Here is an 18,568-nt window from a genome sequence, read left to right as displayed (position 1 = left end):
GCGGCTGCCGCTGTGCGGGGCCCTGAGCCGCGCGTCTCCCGCCTGCCCCGAGCGGTGCGCTCCGCGGGGCGTGCTGAGAACGGAAAAAAACCCAAACAAGGAAAAAAAACCCAGAAAAATAAACAAACAAAACCAACATATTTTTTTTTTAAAGCCCCAAAAGGCGCTTTCCGGCCTCCCCGTCAGTACAGCCCGGTCGTGCCTCCTCAAAGTTCGCAACACGAAATATCGCCGCCGGTGCGCGCCTGGAGCGCGGGCTGCAGGGAAAAAAAGAAAAAGCGGGGGGGGAGGGAAGGAAAATGAAGGGGAAGAGGCGTGTGCGGTCCCCAGCCCCCCCGGGGGGTCGGGGGGAGAACGCTGCGCCCCCCGGCTCTTTCGGGCCCGGCGGGCACAGCCCCGCACCCCCGGAGCCCCGGCGGGGCGGCTGCGGGGCCCCTCGGCGGCGGGGCCGGGGCTCGGGCGGGGAGAGCCAAACCCCCGGCACCTCCGAACCGCTCCCGAGTTAAAAAATGACCTTTCCCTGCATAATTTTGGAGGTAACCTAGCTGCGTAATTATATTTGCACTTACAGAAGACTGCATCAGAGTTCCCTTATTGGTTTGAAATTCCATTAAATATATTGCAAGAGCTCCTAGGTTAAGCTTGATTTAAATTTGCATACATTTTCATATATTTAGCAGAAATAAAAGAAGGCTTGCAGCTACCAGAAAGTCATTAAGGCATTAGTTTCTCTGAGAAGACAGATCCGAAGAAAATTCAAGAAAATGAGAAAATAGATATAAATAAGGTGAGAGCGCTCCTCTGATTCCTTTATAGCCGGGTAGCATCGCTTTCCTCATTATAATAATAATAATCACAATAATTTCTCGCCGGGGCTCGGGCAGGGTGCGGTGGGCGAGGGGGGGAGAGGCAGCGCTGCCCGTTCAAGAGCAGCGCGGGTGCGTTGCTGGAGGCACATCGCGATATATCGCCAAGGCTACGGGTCCCCGGGCGCGTCCCCGCCGCTGCGCACCCGCGCCCACTCCGCGCCTGCCGCAGCGCCCGGGGAGCGGGGGGGGAACAACTTGGAAAAGAAATTAAATTTAAAAAAAAAAGAAAAAAGAAAGTTTTCAGATAGCGGGGGAGCGGGGCGGGGGGCAGCGGGGAGGGCAGGCGATGAAAAATGTCCCTGGGAGCCCCGTTCCTACCGGCGGGGTCTGGAGCGGAGCAGCCGCTCTCAGCACCGCGGCCGAGCCCGCCGCAGGCGCGGGGAAAGGCGGGGAGGGCGGAGAAGGAGTTATATTAGCAGCCCTCTTTCTTGTTTCTTTTTTTTTTTCCCCCCCTTTCTTTCCATCCCCCCCTCTCTCCGCCTTCACAACCTTCTCGAAATAAATATCACCGCAGCCCGCGGAAGGAAAAAAAATCCGCACTGTATAAAAACGTAACTAAATTATTTAAAATTAATTTGCACTTTAACTTGCGAAACAATTTTTCAAATCCCATTGCCCGTGAAAATAGATGTTCAGATGCGGCGTTTAATTAAAGTAGAGTCTCGAGCAGGGAAATAAAACCCCGAACGTCCCATTTTAATATTTGTTGCAAATGTATCTAAGGCAGAGCCCAGCTCCGCGGCACTCCGCTCCTGACGGAGGGGACTCTCATCTCGCCTATAGGAGAGGATGGTGTATTTTAAAGTGTTTTTATCTGCATATAGTTAAATCTTCTTGCTGTTCTAACTAATCTGCTGGAGAGGGTTTCTTTAGCTCTTTCCTGTCAGTCTAACTTCCCAAGTGTAACAGATGCCGCTCTCAAGCGGTCCTTTCTGCTGCTTTTCTTTATTCAGCCTCGCATATTTCTCCCCATGATCTGGGTTTCCATAGAGAGAGGAATAAAAGGGGGACCATGGCCACAAATCCCCTGCCCCATGCAGAATAAAAGAGCCTTATTCAATAGACGACCCCGTCTGGACATGGGAGAAAAATAAGTACATGCAAAGCTACTGTTGCAAGAATTTGTAACTTATTTTTCATAGGCTGAAAACCATTAAAGTTTAAGGAAAAAAAAAAAGTTTCTGGGTTTGGGCCGTTTGCTGCAGCCCGCTGGCTCTGGGTGCCTCCGCACCGGAGGGACCCGCGTCTCCACAACAAATAACTCGCTTTAATATCTATTTTTTTTTTTCCCTCTGCTAAATCTTTGGCATGAAAAAGATCGCACAATAGCTGAAGGCAGCCTACCGTCTTGGGGCAGCTAGAAGTCGCTATAGAGAGGAAAAAAACCCTCTTTGAAGTGAAGGAGCTGTAATTGTGTCGAGTCCCCCTCGCCCGGCGGAGGCACAGGCGGGACCCGCAGTTTCGGGGGGTCACCCGGGTGCGTGGCTCGGGCGGCCCGTCCCCGCGGTGGGCGGCGGGAGCGGGGCCGGCGGGGCGGAGGCGGCTCTGCCCGGCACAGACCCCACGGGCTCCTCTTTCGGAGCTTCGACTAAATCGCGGGGTGCGTGTGTGCGTGTTTCTGAGCGGTTCCGTGGGGACCTCGGAGAGAGCAAGCCCAGGAGATGGAGGATATTATGATGGCAGAGCTGATTTTATTATTATATTTCAGATAATTTTTTTTTTGTTTCTCATTGTTCATCTACGGGAGGGGAAAAAAAAAGGTCTAAAAGGGGTTCGTTTTGATTGTGTTTAATACAGCATGAAGCTCGGAGCGGTAAGCTGTGGCTCGGTGTCATGACCTCTATATTGAAAACTTCACCTTCAGCACAAGTTCACTTTAGAGACAGGACGAGTTAGATTGCGCTTGGTGGGAACAAGTGCAAATTTAAAAACAGAGTCAATCATAACGGGGGGTGGGGGTTGGGAAAGGGCAATTTAACCGTTTCTGAAGCCAGGAGTTAAGGTTTTCATTGTGTACATCGAGGAGCTGGGGCGAACATTGAAGCCCAGCCACCCATCAGCAGAGCTCCTGGATCTCCGGAGATGCTTTGTGAAAACCTAACCTGCATGGGGGAAGGTTAGGAGGAAAAGAGGAATTTACCGAGTATTAGCAGAAATTAGCCAATACCGACACAAGCTCAATTAGTTCTTTTTTTTTTTTTTTTTTTTTTGGTCTCTGTTGGCTGCTCTTGAGCGTTGAGTAAACGCTGTGCAAGGAGAGAGGAGGGAGAGTCACAGCCACACTGCCATCTCAGAGCAACAGCCAGGAGATGGACTGACAGATTGCAAATTAAAATAGTCCTAATGTAAGAATGAATGCAGTCCCCCCCAAATCTCTCCGAGCACCGGCCCGTTAGTAATAAGCCCGGCACGGAGGGAGCGTTGCTGCGGCTGGGCTGGTCCTGCTCCCGGAGCCAGGCTTAGGGAGGGACAATAAACCAGTCCCGGGCAAAGAAAATCACAAGGTAAATAGCATTTGTATTCTAACTGCTGCGGTTTCCAAAGCGTTTTGGGCGACTCCTCGCTCCTTTGCTCGAGTCGTCTATGATGATGATGATGATTTTTTTTTCCACGTTGTTAATATTTGAAAAATGTACTTGCTGGGGGAACAAAAAAAAATGTCGTTCATTTGTGCACTACCACGTCATGTTCAGGTCACTGTTATTTTTTAGCTGGGTTGGTTTGTAGCAGGGATTGTCTGGAACATTTGGTTGTTTTGCAGCAGAGCGCGAAAAAAGATAAAATTCCGGGAAGTGTCTGCAAAGTGCACATTTTTGCCGTGGGACTGCTCTTGCCGTTTATTAAATCCACTATGGAAATGTCGGGTTTTGCTGTATTTAATCGAGAAATACGAGTGGCGAGAGGGCGGGTGGGCTCCGGCGCAGGGTCCTCGCTGCAGCCGCTGCCTTCCCGGGCGGCTCCTGCACCGGGTGCCGGCTCGGAGGTCACGTTAGGAGTTAATAGATCTGCACAACAATGCGGATCACTTCCCTTTTACGTAGGCACTTTCCTCACCGTGCCATGCAAACAGGCGTGATGACAAGAATGCGCTTCTTTTATCCTTTTTTTTTTTTTTTTTGCGAAGTGGGTTCGCTCCCAGCAAACAGGGGCGATGCGGTCAGCGATGGACAACCACAGCCCCTGTGCGGGAGGGGGACAGGAGCTAGCTCTCTTGCCAAATCGGAGGCCACCCTGCCTAAATTCTAGCAATAATTCAAATACAATTCCTGAACGGACAGATTTCTGCTCAGACATATTCAAAGGAAAGTGGGTTGGATTTGAAAACGCACTAAATGGCATATTATTTAAACTCTGTTGGCTAACGAGACATTGAAGACAAATAGCTCTGTTCCTTGGATGACAAATACCTGCATTGTTGTTTGTTACATTACTGAACAATTTCAATGTGGTTTTATTATTATTTTTAAACTATACCTTTTTCCAGCTTTACCATTCAGCGTCCAAAGCATCCAGTGATGCTGCTGATTCTGCAGGGGGATCTAAATGTTTCCTGCACTTCGAAGCGCCTCATAATTCCTAAATTTACATGTATAAATACGTAGACGGTACTGCTAATTCTTCGTTTTCTCACAGACGAAATGTTTACGGCTTGGTGGAAAGTTTACTCCCCGTTTCACGCAGGTCGTGCCAATCTACTAAGTCTGAACTTTCAGGCCAGGCTGTGTTACTAAAAGATGTTTCCTTCGTGAGCCGCGCTTGGGCGATACAGGGAAGTGTGAAAGGGACATGAGGCAGCGTAGGTTTTGCTGAGCCCGCCCAGCAGACAAAGGCTTTACCCACGCGTGAGCTCGGACCCTCCCTGCGGTGCCCCGCAGGCTTGGGGTGCCCCCCGCCGCTCCCCGCTTCCACCGGGCCGGGACGAGGCTCCGGGGGCCGCGGAGCTGCCCGGCCCCGGCGCACCTCGGGCGGGCAGGTGATGCCGGAGCGGGGACACCCCGCTGCTCCCCTCACTTCCATCTGCCTCCGCTTCCGTGTCCCCCCCCGCAGCAGTAACCGCAGCCCCACACAAGGAAGCCGAACCACCTCCAGCCGCTTCTCCCCCAGCGTGCGGGGTCCCCTGGCATCTCCTGGCACCTCTTCTCCCCCCGTTACTTCCCTCCAGAAGACCAGTTAAAGCTGCTGAAGGCTGCACCACCCCTTCCCTGGACCTTCCTTTCTTTGCCCTCCCCGGGGCGAAGGAGCCGCGGGGAGTCTCGGGCACGGCGGGGGGAGTTCAGCGGGAGGCGGGTGGGCAATAAATCAGCGCGGTCCCCAGGAGAAATAGAAGCGCACACGGGAGAGTCGCCATCAAAGGGGGAGAGGCAACCCCTCGGCTGCGCCGCCTGCATGAAAGAAATAGGAATAAATCAAGTTGGGGGTGCGGGGGGGAAGGAGGCGGCTGGGCCTTACCGGGGCAACGGGGGGGATGCCCGGTGTCGGTCACCGTTCCCGCTCCACGCGGGAGCGGTGGAGCGGAACGAGGGCAATGCACCCTGCAAACTTTTAATGAAATCACCGGCGGCATCGATTTTTGGTTTATTTTATTTCAGAAGTTGGAAATTGTCCCTCTTAGGGACGGGGGAAGAGGGCAGAAGGGAGCGGTACAACGCGAACTCCGTTGGACATGGAGTTATTTCATGTTTTAGAAAATAAACGGTATGCGTGAGGGTCTTCCAAAACAACAAGGGCACTCCGGGAGGTTTGAGCCGACCCAGTCAAGTAGGGGGCTTAGCTATGCAGCGGTTGCAGGTACCAGCGCGTAGGCACTTCGCGCACACCTGGGAACGGGCCCTCGCCGGGGAGACCGTGCCCGGGCTGTGACCGCCCCCCCGGGACAGCCGGCTCTCCTCCTAGGACATCACGGTTTTTAAGTGCCACCTTCGAGTATTTTTCTATTTGCTTCTTCTCCAAACTGTTTAGAAATTACTAGTAGCGGATAAGTAAATTGCAAGTAAACCTAGTGAATTAGGATGATTCTCTATCAGTTTAATTTATGTTTTATAGTTAGTTTAGCCTTCTGATTTGATTGCCTTAGTAATGTGAATTGCCTACAGCTGCTGATGATACAGCTTTAATTCTGTTTTAAAGGTCATGTAAACATGTGCCTGTAGCATAAGGAATGCAAATTCAATTCCCTTTTAATGCTTCCTCACATTCACTTCACAGCCTTCACCTAGAAAATTAGCAGGATTTAATAGAAAACTGTTCGAATGTTATGGTTTCATTAAAAGCCCCTCTCCCTCCCAGGCGTGGCTCTCCCTGGGCCACCCCACGCCCGTGACGCGAACACCGATGCGCTTCCCACGCCCGTTTTGATGAAGAAGGCGGTCCCGCCCCGGGACAGGCTCCTCATCCTCACCTCGAGGCTTTGTTCAGCTGTAGGTAAACAGTGCAAGACTGAATAACCCGGCAATTTTGGGAATGAACCCCTCAAAGGGGCGAGAACATAATGCAGGTGAGCACCTACGCATTGGGCTCCGTGTTTCCCTTGCGTCAGGGTGAAATATAGTGCTGAGAAACTGAGTTAAAAAGGTTTGTTTTCGGACCAGGTGGGATGCAGAGGCTCTCTGCATCAGCTGGAGAAGCTGTGCCGAGATGCCAAGGTGATAAGCTCAAATGCGAAACGCCTGCGCCTTGAAGACAGGCATTTTCAAATTAATTTTTAAACACAGCCAGCCCTGAGCTCATGAGTGATTGCTTTACTGTACTGTACTCCAGGAAAAAAAAAAAAAAAACGAAAAAAAGTAAGAACCAAAAAAAAAAAAAAGAAATCGCTCCCCCATCCCCACGTTTCAAAGGGTTTTAGTGAAGTTGCTGGGAAAGTTTGGCCAGGGAAGCCTTTGAACGGACGGACTCTAACGAGTGGGGAAGAGCGTCAAAAAAAAGTCTCTGGAGCCGCTTTGAAAAGGGAACGATCTGTTATTGCACAAAGAAAACGGGTGGGGAGATTTCAGCGGCCCCTTCCTGCTGCGGGAACCCGGCGGCTCTGGGCGAGCGAGGCGGCTGCGCCCGGGGACCCCGCACTCTCCCCGGGGTGCCCGGCCCGGCCGTCCCCGCGCACCCTGGGGACGCCTTTCTCTCCGACGGCGATGTCGCAAGAGGTGCCACCCCCCTCAGCTCCCCGCTTTTATAAATGGGGTGTTTCCTTGCGCTTGGAGGGTGTTTGTGTGGTCCCCAAATGCCGGCGGGGCCCGGGGAGCATCCCCATCCTCCCTGCCTTCATCTCCATCATCAACCGTCCTCCCCATCCCCACCTGCACCCAGGCTCAGCATGTCACCCCACTTGCTGTGAAAATGGTACATTTGCCCTCTGGTCCCCCCGCCCAGGGGCTCAAGGGGCTGAGATGCTGGAAGGCACCTGCTCCCCGCTTTCCTTTCAGTGACAGTGGGGACCCCAAGCTGTGCCTGTCTCTCTCCTTCGTGAAAATGAGTGATTTTTGCAAAAATCCTAACACTTGTAGTAACAGCTCATTGGTGATTCTGTTAATGTTGCACACCTCATTAAATAGCCCCAAACATAAGGAGCTTTAAATGACTTTATTGAATTAAAAATAGCAGAGGAAATCACCTATGGTACTTTCATCAAATAATTAATGTAAACTATATACATATAGCAAGAGATTCCTTTAACAAGCCTATTCATAAAACACGCAGGGGTTTACTTAATGGCTGAAATAACTTAGAGCAGCACAACTCACTTGAAACATCGAGCCACACTCATGCAGTTCCTAATATGTTCCTGTGTGTTTCCCTGAGTGTTTTTCTTCCTTATCTTTTTTTATATCTGAAGTTCTATTCCCCTCCTCTACTCCATGTATTTGATCATTTTTTCAAGTCCCTTGGCTGAACCAATCTCTTTTCATGCAGAGGATAAAAAGAGAAAAACTTCAAAGTAGGTTCAGGTAATTAACAGCTGAGGGGAATATAATCTAAACCATAGGCCCTGCTTTGCACCCAGGTCTGCTTTCAGAGCCAGCCGGCAAGGGAGTGCCTATTCCCCATAGCATCCAAATCTGCTTCCTCTGAACAGCTTTGCCAGGCCTCCAGTTATCACATCTGCATTTCAAACACCATGTCTCTGGCATTAATTATTAATTAGCCTACAGTCACCCCAGAGGATTTAAGTTCCAGCCTGCACATACTTATTCATTGACCTCTATCTTAGTTTTTGTTGGAAAAAACCCACTAGAATGCTTAATAATTTCCTTTCTCTCAGACCCTCTGTTCTAGTTTCATGGAGGGGAAACAGCATGTTTTCAGAGATGGAAAATCACAGGGTTGTGTAGAAATTTGTTTAGAGCAAAACGCTATGTCAAGAGTTTGAACAAACCATTTTAAAAGATTTAGAAGGAATTTTGCGTGAGTATTTTTACCTTTGACAAATGAATTTATGGATTTCCCAGAACTGAGAGGTAGTGGATACAAATACAATGCAGTTTGGCTCTGTGCGGAATATCACTTTAAAAATACAAACTGGATTTAATTACTGGCTAGCACATTTATATGATCAAACTAAGACAAACGTTTATTTGAAAGCTCTGGGGTTACACTGCTATTGACACTAGTAAGAATGAAAAAAATGCTGTTACAAGACGCATTAGTACTTGGGCATTAAATATGCACTCCGTCCTCAGGAATATGGAGCTGAAGAAGTGTATTTTGTAACTGTTTTGCATCATTCCCAAGGTAGTTTGGAAAGTGCTTCTTTAGCCATTAGAATTAGTACTGGCTTTCTTGTGTCTAGATATTAAGGTTCCAGAGGTAAAAAAAATCTGTGTAATCAGGTAGGAACTAGGTTGTATGATTCTCTTTTTAGCAACAGTACAAAGTGATTGTTACAGTTTGGATGAGTTGTATACTGGATACTGCCTTTCATTAATGTATCTTAATATCACAATATCCCAGCCCCCTTGATGAGTCCTATTTCAATGCCTCATGCAAATATCTGTGGATAAACTTCCTTAAATATTGCCATGGTTTCTCATTTTTATATGTGGTGGTACTATCACAAATAATCATTGAAACATAAAATATTCCTCCACTTAGTTTTCTAAGGAAGAGTTTAGTCTGTAATCATGGGGTCAGACTGGTTAACTCTTATGCCAGCCTAGAATTGATTTTTGAAAGCATTTAATCTAGGCCTAAGACTCTTTTGAATTTCTATTTAGTGCCGAATACGGAAAAAAGGTTGATGTGCAAACAAACATAGTTAAACTGTTGTAGTAAACAACAATGTATTTTCTCAAAATTGCAGCTAAACCAGCCCTTTTCTGTAAAATCATAAGCCTGATGTGCCTGAGCTTCAGCAAATGGTCGCTGTGAACAGATGTGGGGAGTGATGCTGCTGACTTCTGTGAGGGATCTCTCTCCTTGACTTCCCCGAGAATCCTGAAGCCTTGGCTCGTTGCTGCTCTTTTATAATTTCCCATGTTACAAGCAGGTCTGGGGAGCATTTGGCATTAAACAGTAGATAATTTTGCCTCTGCTTCCAATACTCAGAATAATTCCTACATGCAATTTTAACAGCAAAAGTACTTCTATTTCAGAAGGAAGAAAGGAACAGGCAATACTTCAAATTTAATTTCTAGAAAGATTGTTCCTGTTTATAAAATAACAGAATGTATTTTGATGCTGAAAAGGGAAGTAGATCGAGACTATTTTAATAAGATGTCCAGGACCTCTTAATCACTTCTACGGTGATACTAATACCAGTAATAACAGTGATAATGGAAAAAAAAATAGTGTGAAAGTAGGGCTGGAATCTGTTCTTTGTAAATGTCAGAATGTTTCTGAAATTAAAACTTCGCTGTTAATGTTGCTCCATACCTTATGAATATTAAAGAGGAATAAGGACTGAATTTCTTCCACAGAACGAGATGTTGTTTTAGAAAACAAATCACATAGTGGTTTGATTGCGGTGACGTGTCTGGTGAGTCTTTAAAGGATGGCAAAGACCAAGAGCTGCTGGGTTGGGGTCTCGCTGCTTCGAGCCCTCTGATGCCGTCTTCTCAGTTTTCCTCTTATTTTCATTTACTGACCAGGATCGCAGGTTTAACCAGGTTCTTGAGATACAGGTTCCATATCCCAAGATCAGAAAACTCTTACCAGGGCTGTTAAGTTACCCTTTTCGTGGTTATAGTGCCAGGAGTGAGGAAATCATGAATGTACATATGCAGTGGGTTTGACATGTTATGAAATATTTGTACCGTTCTTGTTATGAGACATGGATTTCCATACGAAGCTTATTTTATGGTTCATTTTATATATATTTGCATGTATAGTTTTCTGATAAAGCTTGAGTGTTTTACTCTGTTGTTAAGAGCTAACCTTTGGCAATACTCTGACCCTTGTTCTTATAATACCCTTCACTTTTTTCTTTTAAAATAATGCACACAATAATTTAACAGTAGTGACTAACATCCACCAAGGACTGAGCTGTAACTGCATTTTGTATTTTGAATGTTTCACCCAAACGTGTTTTGAATTCAGATTTGTAGGTCGCAGATCGCTTTTTATTTAGAGAAACCACATGGGTAATTCTGATTTTAAATTACGCGAGGAATGATTATACTAAAACACTGATTTCTTGTGTGTTTAGAGTCCGTGGACATCTCTTGATAAAGCCCTGATTGATGTGTTGAAGGAGCATTGCCCACCTGTGCACTTGTAGGTGGAAAAATGTTGTACAAAGAAGAAAAGGTGAAGGTGGAGATCACTGTAGATATTGCTGTGTCAGCAGAAATGGGTTCTTATTAGATTAAGAGGAGTATATGGGGCCAGAACCTTCAGCTGACATAAATGGGCATAGAAGTATTGACATTTGGGGAGCGAGGGCGAGTTCTATGAACGGGAGATTTGCATGAGGGATTGCAGAGATTGTGTGAGCGATATCAGAAGATGTCACAGATATTCAGAGTATGCGACAACAGTGAGTGAATGGTGACTTTCACCTGGTGGCCATAACCTGGGGTATTTGTGCAAGTGCTGCATGTGTACCGAGAGGGCTGAAGCCCACCTTCAACTCCCTGCAAGAGCCTGTGATGACTGTACTCCTAAACTTTGCTTTTAGCCATCTCAATCCTAAAAAAAACCCCACAAATAACATCCCTAGGCCTCTTGCTGACCTGGTGCTTCATCATGTGGCATAAAACCCGGCACACTGTCACTGCTTTGCTTTATAAAGTTTCCCTTCCTCCACAATATGTGTAGTGGTGGTGGTGGTGTTTGTGTTGTTTTGTTTTAAATTACATTTATTTTTAATTTTTTAGTTTATTTTTTCCCCTCCATGCATAAATTGCTACGGCTCTGTTTACTGCCCTTGCTGTGGGTTTGACTTACTTATGGAATGGGTTAATGTGGCCAGGCTAATATTTCAGGTAAATTATCCCAGTTTGGGTAACTTTCCATCAGCTGGGAATCCAGCTCACTGGTTGCAAATAATATGCTTACTAGAGTCAAATGCTTAATTCCCAAAATGTGAACAGCATATTTAAAATTTGTTTGTATACATAAAACAATGCAGGGAACCCAAATAACAAGAATGATCCTTGGGAATTTTTGCCTATGATTATTGTCACCAGAGGTTTTAAACCATACAACAGAGTGTATGTGTGTGCCATGTAGCTGCTACCACCAAATCACATGTAACATTCAATGGTAATTGTGTTCATAATTATGGAGTTAATTGAATTTCTGTAATAGTAAAAACTGGCTTACAAAAAGTCTCTCAAGATTAATTTTTTTAGTTAGGGAAGAATACACTCATTTGGAATATTTAATAAAAAGAAAGTAGTTCTCATATGCAGGTGAGCTTAAGATTAATAAAATAATCTCCCGAAATGAACCTTCTCCATAAATGCTATTCCAAACAAGATGTGGCATCACACAAAACCCGTACTTTCTTGCAGTGCTCCTCTTTTGCCCTCCAAGGGAAAAGCAGCGGGCACTGAGGTGTTTGCAGAACCAGGGAGAGATGTTAAAGGAACCTCCTGCTGCAGCTTCAGCATCTGCAGCTGCCAAGTTTCTAAGGAATTAGAAGTGCATTAGGAATGCGCTTGTGGCAAATTCAGCACTGCTATTAACAGTTTAATATTGTAACAATGCCATGTTAGAAAATCAAATTTTGCTTATAGTGTTTGACCTTAAAGGAGTTTTGTTTGTTTGTTGTTTTTTGTTGTTTGTTGTTGTTGTTGTTGTTTTTGTTGTTTGTTTGTTTTTGATCAATTATGTGTTTTAGTGCCACTTTAGGCAAACTCCAGGGCTGATTTACAGCTCACCCATTCCACAGGGGAGTCACAAGATCTAATACAACACAGAACATGGACCTGTGTGTCTACTGTCTTTGTCTTGTATATTATCAACTGATTTATTTTTGGAGATAAAAGAAATAAGGGTAAGAATTCCCACTTTGTCATATATTAAACTTGTATATCTAACCATGGGCAGAGTCATCCACTTGAGAATGAGAGAAGGATCAATAAAAATATATTGGAACTCCTCTCTTCTTCTCTCTCTCTTCTCTCTCTCTTCTCTCTCTCTTCTCTCTCTCTTCTCTCTCTCTTCTCTCTCTCTTCTCTCTCTCTTCTCTCTCTCTTCTCTCTCTCTTCTCTCTCTCTTCTCTCTCCTCTCTTCTCTGTCTCTTCTCTCTCTCTTCTCTCTCTCTTCTCTCTCTTTTCTCTCTCTCTTCTTCTCTCTTCTCTTTTCTTCTCTTTCCAAAAAAACATAAGGGGAAAGCATTGCTTTACCTGTTACAGCTCTAAATTCAGCTCTAATTTACCATCACTAAAAAAAATAATTACTTGGTTTTTCTAGGCAGGAAAGTAAGTTTTTATTGTATACTTATTGCGAGAACAGTGGCAGTTTAACGTATTTTAACAATGAAATAGTATATATTTTGAAAAAAAGAGCCTCAAATGTCAGCTAACAAAGTAATGACATGGCCCCGTAGGAAATTCAGCTTTAATACTCCCTTTCTGAAAGATCCTGTATTGAGTTTCATTATTTTCTACTAAGATTCACAGGAGACTGTTTCTTTTAATATCCTGTTTTTACCTACTGAAGAGATTGTCTTGAGCATGTAAAATATAAAATATTGATAATTAGACTTCAGGTCCTTCATCTTTGGTAACATAGAATTTCCATTCACTGCTCTTTCTGTTAAAAAGTTGCGTGTTCGTATTCAGTTACTACACTATATTTTAAATATTATTGATGCTAATTGAGGTAATAAAAAAAAAGTGAAGTTCCCCCAAAGTAACAACCCAAAGTGCAAGGGCTTTATTTTTGTTATTTCTCCCTTCCAAGAGTCTCTCCCCTCCCCCAGCAGCCGCACTACAAAGCTTGTTGTACAGGGACTCCATTAATCCTACATTTCCTAGATGGTATCTGAGGCACAGTGGGTTTCCACAGAAATTAATTTGTCCTGACAACAGGCCTAAAGATTGGAGTCCAGGGATCACTTGGCAAATTCCCTTTAAACTGAGCACAATAATAAACAGAAAGCTGATAACGACAGTTCTGAAAGACCACACAGAGGAAGGACCCCGAGCAGAGTCGCTCGGTGAGGATCTGCAAATACCTCCGACAACCAGGAGCTTTGTGCTCCGTAGGAAAAGGAGCGCACTGATTTATGCACCTTTTAATATAACAGCGCCGGGCAGGACTAACTTAGTCTAGCAATGTACGTTTTTAACTCTTTTCTGGAATAATAAGAAATAACATTAATAATAAAAAAAGTTAAAGAGCGATCTGGTTTAGATCATTCTTATTTAATATATTTGTATTAATAACCATTTTTCATGTCTTTCCTATTTTAACATAGCCCTAATTTTCTCAGTACATCTTGTGTAAACATTAAAAATTTGAACTGTGGCTAGCGTAATATCTCAAGCAATGAACCCAGAAAGTTTGCCGTCTCTTCTAAATATATTTCCTTTGTAACCTTCAAGATTATGCTGATTTTTGGGTTCAGTCATCTTCTGTGTAGTAATTCTTCATCAAGAATAGTAAAAAGCATTTCAGACAGCATTATTGCCTGTTTGCTTGTTTTTATTTATCTTTGCCTTTGGTGTATATTTAAATGCTGTTGTTTACCCAAAGTTAAGGTATGGAAAATGGCCGTGTCAGAAATATATGCTAATATAGTAAGCAAATAAACAGACATTCATTAGATATTTTAGAGCTTGTCAAGATAAGAGCATTTCAACCTCTGATTTTTGACAATATAGAACTTAGAGTTTTAATGATAATTGAGATTTGTGGCATGTCAGTAAACCTCTCCCCGTTAGATTTCTGAAAAAAGCCATCATAATATTAAGAGTTAGTACTGATAGAGTGATGTTAAGTAAGATATATGCTGCAGAAGTTTCCACTGCTGAAGTATAGAGTATATAACAGTTTAAGTAATGAATTAAAAAAGGAGGACAACTTAAAAATACGTACAGAAAATGGATTTTGGTTATGGAAAGGTATCTTGAAAGTAAAGTCTAATTTTGTTCTCAGTTTCCAAAATGCATTATGAAATAACAGCCTCTTGCTGCAGAGAGGACCATGTAACCATGTTAAAAGAAGGCCACCGGTGTGCTTGACGGGTAGGGTTGTAGCACCTAAACAGCAGGAACCACGTTTGATCACTTTTAGTAGCTGAGATGTTTCTCTTAAGGTGTTCAATGTACAGAAATATGCTGTGAGCAGGGAAGGCAGGAGCAGGTGAGCGAGGTGTGGGTGCTCCCATCCCATCCCATCCCATCCCATCCCATCCCATCCCATCCCATCCCATCCCGCCCCGCACAGCTAATGACAAAACTACCATTGACTTTGGAAAGGGCGTTATCAGACTTGTTATTTAAGAGCGCAAGGAGCTGAGAGGTGGGGCTGTATTATCCTGCTGGAGTGGGGTGTGTGTCCCACACCTCCTGGCTGAAAAATAGAATCTTTTGCTCTCATTATTGGCTTTAAATTAGTTTGTACACTACAAATTAATCAATTACAGCCAATGTACTTTGGAAACGAAATTCAGGATGAGTAGTGCAATTTGTATTTGTCACACTTAAAGAACTCTATTGTACTGAAACGCAGAGGATTTGAAAACTAATTTTAATGCTTTCTAGCTCCTCTTTCTAGAGTCTGATGCAAGAGCAAACTGACTTGCTGTGCCTTTTAGTTCTGTGAAAGAACAAACCAAAATACTCCCCTCCACTTTTTGTATCAAAATCGCTCTATGCATTTCAGTGTGCAAGGTATTAGTTTTTTTGAATTTGGATCAAATCAGGTGGTTTTTCCCCAAGCAAATAGTTCTCTAGCGTGCTTTATACATTTGATTCGAAGGACTATGTATTATTTGATGTTCTTAGGAGATAAACAATAAACTTTTGAATATGTTTTTTCCATTTGAATACAAGCCTAGGGATGCTTCACCCTGCATCTTAAAGCCTGATTTCCCCTGGGACTCATTATCATGCAGCTCACATGTTCAGTCACCTACACTGTTGAACTTACTATCAAATAACCTTCGAAACGTTACTAGTTATTACGTGTCAGAGGGCAGATTTATGATAAACTAACTTTGAAACAAAATAATGAATTCGCAGCATTTTGTTTCCAGCAGCATTTCTGGTAATTTTGTTGGATTTAAATTTTAAAACAGTAAGTTGCCTTTTTCTCTTATTCTATCGTATAAACCAGCTCCCTCCCCTCATGAAATTTCTCCCTCTTTAAAATATGGTTTATGATGATTTGAGTGCTGCCTATAAAGAATAAAAATGAGAACATTTGTCTGTGAGCTACCAAACTGCCCACTGGAGTTCATTTGTGATTAAACATTCACAGCTTTCTAACTTGGTGAAAGTTAAATTAACTTAACCCTTAGCACAGTCCACCGGTGTCCAAAATATAGCTGTGCAATAGGTGTTGTAAAACAGAAATCTTTTCTCCTTGTGCTTTTTACGGATGGTATTTTGGGGTTTCAAGAGAGGTTCTTGCATTAGAATGACAAAGATCAATAGTGTCGTTTTCTCAGAAAGCAGAAAGGTGGTTTATGTGGACCAGAAAGGCTGTTCGGAAAGGTTTTCCAAAAGGATATCCTGAATTTCAGCCCCCAAAGCCCATATATAGGGATCTAAATAACTGGCCAGTTTTCAAGAACGCTGAGCATGACTTTAGGGGGTCTGTAGGCACTTGGCTTCTTTCAAATGGTGGCCAGAGTGACAGTGACTCTTAATGAGATTGTATCAGAGGGATGAAATTCAGATAGATAAATACTATATAATAATTTTGGGGGTGATGAGAATAGCAGACATCTGCAGATGAAATTTAAAAGGATGTTATGTCAAAAATTAAGTCTGGCTAATTTGGAGAAAAATCAGTGTAGCTCTTCTTGGTATCAATGGTGCTCTTTTTTTTTTTTGATGGTGGTATTTCAGATAAATATCGGACAGATTAATGTCTATAGGATTTTCATCTCCTACTAGACGAAGTCTAGGCTTTGAGATATTGCTCATCTGTGCTGCTGCATGGCAAGTGCCTGACCCGGGGTAGCCCTGTGAAGCTGGAGGATAGAGCCACCATCTTCAGTGCACTCTCTCATCTCTTTTGCTCCACTCACCGTGATTATAGTTCTCCAAGGGCATTACGGGCAAAAGTTCCATATCAGACTGTCTATTAATATTTATGCAGCAATTCAGAAGATAATGCACTGTTAAAATACAAGTTGGAAATGCACCAAATTTAATCACTTTTAGTACTAGAAATTATCTATTTCTACATCAGATAGAAGGGGGGGGCTATCATTACAACATTTTTTTAAACCGACTTATTTGCCAGTTTTAACATGTTTTGAATTAACAGGGCACTAAACGCTATTGTGTAGATAAAGTGTTTGAAAGGAACACAAGCTGTATATGTGAAATGTAATGTGAAGTGCTAAATAATATTTAAAGTAAATACATACTATGTCAGTATGTCCACTGATCAGTCGTGCCATGTCAGTCCCTGTCTTCACATGTAAGGACTGTTTGTATGCAGGGCGGGGGTGAGCAGCGGGATTTCCCCTTTGCTACTATGAAATTCCTCCTGCCTTAATGTAAAAATAATATTTTTATCACTGATATCATTTCATTTTTGCAACTGTCTGCTCACATCAGGTTAGTAATATAAACTCTGTCAAAGACCAATCTCTCCCTTCCACAGACTACAAAACCCGCAATTATTATTTAGAGTTAACCTGCTAAGAAACTGTTCGTTATTTAAACTCTTCAGCCCCAAAAAGAATTGTTAGCTATTGCTGAGGAGCTCCTACAGTCTTCCCCTGGTCAAATAAGGCTCCTTTTGTTTTCAGTAGGAGCTTTTTCTAAGAACAAGCTCTGAGATTTCCTGCAATCAAAATAAAAGTAGTGAAACTAAAGCATTAATTAAAATGTATTAAAAAAAAATAATGAAAAATGTTCAAGAAGAGCGTGGTGCTCAAATAGAGCACTTTTTTTTTTCAGGTCACTTGGCTTTCTGATGTCATTTCTGGCAGATTCGTTAGCCTGGCTCCATCACGTTCTGTTCTGAACCATAACATGATGGGAGATGATCAAAGTGAGAATGCTAAAGGCTCAGGACATGTAAAAAATGTTCTATTCTGGAAATTGTTCTAAAACTATAAACAGATTACATTAAAAATCTGTGTTGCTGAACATGGTTGCTCATCAGCCTTTTTTAGAAAGAGCTATTGAGAAGTTTGGGTAAACAGCCTTGAAGTCTTTAAGATGGCAGGCTGCAAATTTCTCCAGAATTTTAGGCAACCCAGGCCTCTCTGAAATGTAATATAACCCATTTCTGCTGTTAGGCGTGTTGTTTTAATCTTTATACTTGAAAGTGGTAAGCATATGGGTCAGATCACCCGCTCCTGCTAATAGACACAATTCCGTGGACTTCGGTGTCCAATTATGCCAGCTAAAGATCTGACCGTTGCTGGGCTTTATTTCCTTATTTTTCTTGTCTTCCTGATCTTTGACCCTTTATCAAAGGAATGCCGTCTATAATATGATAATAATATGAAATTCTGAGCTCACTTTCTAACAAGATATATCCCAAAGAATTGTAAAGATGCTCACCTTTATATGAAAAGCAGCTGATGAGCCGTTCCAGCCTTGAGATTGTCTTTGCTTGGCACAGGGGTGAGATTCAGGGAGCTCTGCCTGGCGTTTCTGGGGAATATTAAACATTCTTGTGTTTCCTTTAAACAATTGCTCTGCAGGATGAGTGAGTAAATAAACTCATTGGCAAGTCAACAAAGTGACAGGAGGTCGTTTTTCCTTATTTTAGATGCATTTTAGTGCTCAGGAAAGTGAGAAATTTTTGAGTTTTTAAGGGCTGCACACTCTGGTGCTCTCAATCAGTGCTAGGATATGGCTGAAACTGGAGGCAGAAATATATAGACAGTGTGATGCCTTAGGTACATAATGGAGTCTTACACAAGAGTGCAAGAAGGATTTAGATCTATAAGCAGGATTTGACTATCGATTTTGATTTATGGGCTGAATATCAGTGCGTATTTTAAGGAGTCGTTAGGGTTTGTGATTTGAAATATACAGAAAGCAGGCTTCCTCTCAACCTTGTGTAGGAAAGGGCAACACAGGCTCCTCACACAGGCACATATACTTCTTTAGAGCAGAGAA

General features: G+C 43.5%; 1 long non-coding RNA gene across 7 annotated transcripts in view; it reads left to right on the top strand.

Annotated features, from left to right (window-relative positions):
* The first annotated feature begins 402 nt into the window (after positions 1–402).
* The window catches only part of LOC136106577 (uncharacterized), an 81,647-nt gene continuing 63,481 nt past the window's right edge, over positions 403–18,568 (top strand). Inside the window, exons 1-2 of one of the 7 annotated variants that reach the window (XR_011740857.1) lie at positions 403–787; positions 6,156–6,363. This is a non-coding gene — a long non-coding RNA (uncharacterized lncRNA). Of the gene's footprint in view, positions 788–2,868; positions 3,374–6,155; positions 6,364–18,568 lie in introns of those variants that run through there. The other 6 variants (XR_011740856.1, XR_011740858.1, XR_011740859.1 and 3 more) reach the window with 6 other exon arrangements.

The sequence above is a fragment of the Patagioenas fasciata genome, chromosome 11, assembly GCF_037038585.1.
Source record: "Patagioenas fasciata isolate bPatFas1 chromosome 11, bPatFas1.hap1, whole genome shotgun sequence".
Taxonomy (NCBI): domain Eukaryota; kingdom Metazoa; phylum Chordata; class Aves; order Columbiformes; family Columbidae; genus Patagioenas; species Patagioenas fasciata.
Note: the sequence above shows the minus strand (reverse complement) of the source record. Positions and strands in the feature narration are given on the sequence as shown.